General features: G+C 35.9%; 1 protein-coding gene across 1 annotated transcript in view; it reads left to right on the top strand.

Annotated features, from left to right (window-relative positions):
* The first annotated feature begins 3,160 nt into the window (after positions 1-3,160).
* Positions 3,161-6,000, top strand: part of LOC118090306 (cadherin-19) — a 68,335-nt gene continuing 65,495 nt past the window's right edge. Inside the window, exon 1 of the mRNA XM_060277921.1 lies at positions 3,161-3,744. The gene's annotated coding sequence lies outside the window, so the exon portion shown is untranslated. The remainder of the gene's footprint in view (positions 3,745-6,000) is intronic.

The raw sequence follows: 6,000 nt of genomic DNA, 5'->3' as shown, positions 1-6,000 counted from the left end.
TTCAGTGTGCAATTAAACAATTATACAAGTTCTCCCAGAAGTAGGCTTGAAACCCAAGAGAGGTTTTTTTTTTTTTACCTTCAACAGAAGAGTTAATAAACAGAAAGGAAAACCATATGGCCTCAAATGAGTCTGATTTAGGAAGCTCCTTAAATAGCAAAACATTCTGGTTAACTTTTCAGAGAGTGCAATCTGTCAAATGTGATTATGATAGTTGCTGATGGAGAAATTTTATGGGGATAAAATTAAGTAATAAAAAGTTTGTAATGGTCCGTGTTTTGTGAATTGAGATGAAAGATCAGTTACGCTGAAACACACACCCTTGGATAGGTGTGATTTGTCATTATTATCATCAACATCATCATTAGTGTAGATCCCACTCTTACACTAAAAGTCCACAGAACCATGTGCAACATAATTACAAAATAAAAAAAATCAAATGCAACAACCAATTTTGAAAAGCAATAACAAAGGACATAACACAATCAACACTTACAAATGAAACAAAGCAAAAGCTTAACAGCAGCCAGGGTAAATGGTATTACACATTAAAATTGGGAGCAATAATATGAGGTGCTAACACATTAAAAGCCCATTGAAATTAAAGTGTTGCCTAGCAAAAGAAATAAAAAGAGGGACTCTGACAAACCTTGATTGGGGGGACATTTCATGAGGATCAGCACTACCATTTAAAAGCCCCTATTTCACATGCCAGGTGCCAAGAACAAGTGTTAACTTCTGAAGCCTAATTTGAAATGTACCTCTTATAACGATAACTTTAGTGAATGCTTACACACTGTTTAGGCATACCTTCCCATGTTGTGAAGGTTTGTCAGAAGCCTTAGTGTTTTTGTGCTTCTGTAATAAGACACAATGAGGTGACTGTCCTGGTGTGTGGAATGTCCTTTTCCATTGCTCCTTTCTCCTGTCCCACAGCTAAAATCCAAATGGCACACCCTGCCCAGCTGTTTTTAACCAAATAATAATAATAATAATAATAATAATAATAATAATAATAATAAACATTGGGAGATATCACCACCAACTTCCCATGTCACATTTAATTCCACCCTGATACAGCACAGCATCTTTTCCACAAGTATCTGTGATTAAAGTCACAAACATAAATTTGGCCTTGTTTTATGAGGGAACTGGCAAAGGGCTTTCCTGGTGATTGCTTGAAACAGTTTTGTGCTGATCCAAGCTCTTGCATGCATCTCGTACTGTAAAGTACAAAATGCATCTTGTACTGTAAAGTACAAGAGCTAAATTTCATTGCACACTGCATTCTATACAGTTCATATATTACAAAATTTTGCTAAAAGCTATCAGGCCACCCGGCGGTGTCAAATTCATTAGCTTTCTCCTTCTCTTTTCTCATGACCAGTATTGCACCATTGAGTGAATTTTTGTCACTATGTTCTTTTCCAAGAAAACTAAATTGAAATAATAGATGGAGTAAAGACCAAAAGTGTATCAGAAATAACTAATTTCTGCAGTCCACTGAAAGGTCAAGCAGTTCCTTGTCATACTCCACATCTAGCAACACGATTCTACTGTGATATTTTCCAAAGAGGGAGCCATGGTAGTCTGTTGAAGAAAAACAGCAAAGAATCTTGTATAACCTTAAAATAATACATTTGTGCATCAGACATAGGCAATGCATCTGATGAAGCAGACTCGAGCTCACAAAGCTTATGCCATAGTAAATTTCTTTCTTTCTAAGTTGCCACAAGGATCTTTGTTGTTTTTAAATATTTGTGGTTGTCCATGTGTTTAGTGCTACTAGTAAAAGCTATAGGCAATCAGTTGTGCAGTACATTTTTCTTCCTTTATATTTTATTGGATTTCAGTGACATGCTCATTCTAGTTACAGGTAGGCAGCCGTGTTGGTCTGCCGTAGTTGAAACAAAATAAAAAAAAATCCTTCCAGTAGCACCTTAGAGACCAACTCAGTTTGTAATTGGTAAGAGCTTTCGTGTGCTTGCACACTTCTTCAGATACAGCACTACTATAAAAATACAGGATGGACGTATAGACACCACCTTAAACTATAAACCAATTGACTGACAAACATATATACATGCTTCTAGCTACCATCCCAAGCACACCAAACAATCCATCGTATACAACCAGGCCCTACATTACAGCCACATCTGTTCCAACTCTACAGACAGAGACTCTCACCTAAGAGATCTACAGCAAACCTTTTTAGAACTAAAATATCCACCTGATGAAGTTAAACAACAGATCAACAGAGTCAGACTGATACCGAGAGAGAACTGGCTGCAAAACAGACCCAAAACAGAAAATAACAGAACACCACTAGTAATCACATACAGCTTCCAAGTTAAAACAGTAGAATGCATCTTCAGAGATCTATAACCTCTCCTAGACAATGACAGTTCTCTTTCTCAAGCTCTAGGAGGAAGACCTTTCATTGCCTACAGACAGCCACCCAATCTTAAACAACTCCTCAACCACAATAATACAACCACCAGACTTAACATCGACACTGGTACCAGAGCCTGCAATAAACCCAGATGCCAACTTTGCTGCCACATACACCTGGGCAACACCATTACTGGCCCCCAACAACATCAAACATACCATCTCAGAACTATTTAATTGCTCATCTTCTAACATTGTGTATGCCATCAATTCCCAACAGTGCCCTTCAGCTCTTTATATTGGACAAATGGGCCAACCCTACGCCAAAAGATAAATGGACATAAATCTGACATCAGGAATCACAAGACAGAGAAACCAGTAGGAGAACACTTCAGTCTCCCAGGACATTCTATACAAGATCTCAAAGTAGCTGTCCGAAAAGAGAAGTTGCTGAATTGCAACTTATTACCAAACTTAAAACCATGGAGAGACCTGGTCTGAATAGAAAATTGGATTCTTATCTCATTATACATGATTAAGCTATTTTTAGCTATCTCACCCCTTGCCTAATTGCAGTCGTTAACAGTTGTCAACAGGTTTACCACATCTATTAGCCAATCACCCATTCCTACCACTCTTCTGAGTAATACCCCTCCCCACCCTCTCACTATATATAAGGGTCTGGAGACTTCTGTTTCAGTGTATCTGAAGAAGTGTGCATGCACACGGAAGCTCATACCAATGACAAACTTAGTTGGTCTCTAAGCTGCTAGTGGGAGGATTTATTTTTATTTTTATTTTACTACGGCAGACCACCTCGGCTACCTACCTGTAACTATCCCTTACTTCATATTACTTTTGTAGCTACTGTAAAATGATCAATTGTTTTCTTAACATCTATGTGGAGGGTATGTCTATTTCATTTGCAAAATACTCACACAGAAAATGACTCTTCTCTTTAACACATCTGGTACTTGCCAATAAGTTCTTTTTCCAGAAGAGAGAGAGAAAGAGAAAGAAAGAAAATCCGTTTTCATTTTGCTCACTACATCCGTCTTGCATCATTTCAATGCTGGGTTCAGCCTGAACATCAGAGAAGCATTATGATGTTTTGCACAAAAGAGTCTATGTTTTACTAGGAACACCCAAAATAGCAAGCAGTAAGCAGTGACATACTGTGAGTTTTCAAATCCCAAAGCATAAGTGCCTTTTACTGGCAGGAAATTGTTTCTTCCAAAAGCTTTCAGAAGGCTCTGAAGTCAAAAGAACTTCTCCTTTCTTTCATCAGACGTTTAAGCCATTTTTTTTGTATTATTCATTCTTCAAAAGCTAGGAAGGCCTGGTGCCGCACAGGTAAGTTTTCAATACCTTTTTTTTTATTTAAAAAAGAAAGAAATATTTGTACTTGTTTTAATAAAAGAATAAAATCTAAAATGACTTCAAATGGGAGTTTTGGAAAGACCAGTGCTCCAGTTCTGAATACGTTTACTTGGAAGTGACATCTTTTGATTGAGGTGGACACTTTACACTTCAAGAAATGTATTTTGGATCAGAGTGGAAATCTTGTTATTATTGTTTACAACAATAGTGGCTGACAATCATACTGCTATTTATTTTCTCTCCAAGCAACCTGGTAAACTCGGTTACACAGAGAAGTAGTGCTTTGTCTACAGGGATGCACCAAGGTGGAGCCAGATGTGTTATACTCAAAGTTGTACATATATTTCTTTGGCCTCATTGTCATTTGAAATCTATGAAGTGTTTTTAGGTTTTGGAAGCAGCATTGAAAAATCTTCAAAACAACTTTGAAGCAAATACAGTAATGGGATGAAAAATAACCACATTTCATGATCATATCATCATTATCACAGCAATAAAATAAATGGATTCTTTTCTGCTGAGGAGAGATAGAGAATGGGACTGTTCTGTAATTTCTCCAATATAAATATCTTATTTTGTGCAAACTTGTTCAGATATTCTTTTAAAAGTTTGGTAAATGTTGAATATGACACCAACAATGCAATCCTAAGTATATTTCCAACTGATTTCAGAGGGAAATAGTTTCTAGTCATTGAGTGTGTGTTTAGGATTAGTTTTCCTTAACTAAAGCTGCAGTCCTAAGAAAATCAAATCAGAAGTCCATTCCAATGAGGGAAGTTTCTACTTTTGTGCCAAAGAATGGTTAAAGCATTTATCTATCTCTGCTCATAGAAGGCACCAAAAATTGATCAAAAATGCATGGAAACAATAGACTTGTGTCTTTTCATTTAGAAGATCTTCATTTGATTTTGTAGTACTGCAGAGTGTACAGTTCCCTGATTCCTTCAGAAACAGTTTCATAACTAATTTGTTCCATAATTCAGCAGCTTACTACAACAGCGGTCAACCTCAGCAATTCACATTTCTCTTTCATTTTGGTTTATAGTTTCATACAACATGTTCAGGTAGCCAAGACCTCCATGACAAATTGCTATGACTTTCTTGAACTGCAGATTTGAAATTGTAGTATGCCATGAAAATATTACCACTAACACTTTCCTTTAGGAAAGAGCTATTGAAAATGCTACCCAAATTAAAGCTACAGGGATAGTTCTGGATTTATTTATATGCAAAAGTTTGGTATTTTTGCATGGGAGGAGGCAGAACTGTAACAGCAGAAAAAGTTATATGTGTATACAGAATGACTGGAAGTCTATAAATTAATGCAAATATGGCTCTAGAGTAAAGAAATATACTTATCTTGGAATATTTTTAAAAATGAAAATCAGTTTTTGATCATGCTGATTATACTGTTCAGTTTATTTTAAAAATGTATTTTCATCTACAGCATTATAATACAGCATTATGAGCAAAGAATCTGTTTTAATAATTTAATTTTAAAAAAATTGTGATGGAAAAACTGCAGCTATAGTTTGAAGTTCATTGTATATTTTAAATGGTTTAACAAGGAGCAGTTGTTGTTTTCAAATATGCCTTTTGCTGTCTTTTCTTGAACTTGTAGATAAATTGAATAGACTGAGAAGTTCAATAAAAGACTAACCTTATACTGAAGACAAGTGGAACATTAAAACCTTGAAGACAAAGACATAATTCAGCCAAAGTTCAATGTGTTCCATTTGTTTCAATGAGGGAGAGAACTAAGCAAGTGGTAATTTTGATGGATTTTAGTTAACCCAAATAGCACAAATAACTGAAACTCTTCAAAATAGGTGGCAGGAAGCCACTGTGAATGGAGTTATAGGCCAAAATTCAGCTTAACCCTGGCCATACAAACAGAATGTTTCACCCTAAAATGCTAGCTCTTGACTCTACACCCACACACAAATTGTTTTCCTTTAAATTTTGAAAGATGAAGGGTTTTTATTTTATCTCTTTGACACTGTGAGATTATTTCAGCTACAGTATGTTTTTAGGTAGGTTGAAAATAGATTCCTGTTTCTCAAGGTGTCTAAAGCGGAAGAAATGGTCATAGCTCCATCAAACAAAATTACTTTTACTTTGAGAAAGATGAAAACACCAGCAGTTAAAAAACCAACAACTTTTCCTCTCTTGAAATTTCTTTTCTGGTTGAAAACTCTTCTCCATTTTAAAGCATGGTGGGTGCTGTGT

This window comes from Zootoca vivipara, chromosome 8 (assembly GCF_963506605.1).
Source record: "Zootoca vivipara chromosome 8, rZooViv1.1, whole genome shotgun sequence".
NCBI classification, from domain to species: domain Eukaryota; kingdom Metazoa; phylum Chordata; class Lepidosauria; order Squamata; family Lacertidae; genus Zootoca; species Zootoca vivipara.
This window is presented reverse-complemented; position numbering and strand designations above follow the sequence as displayed.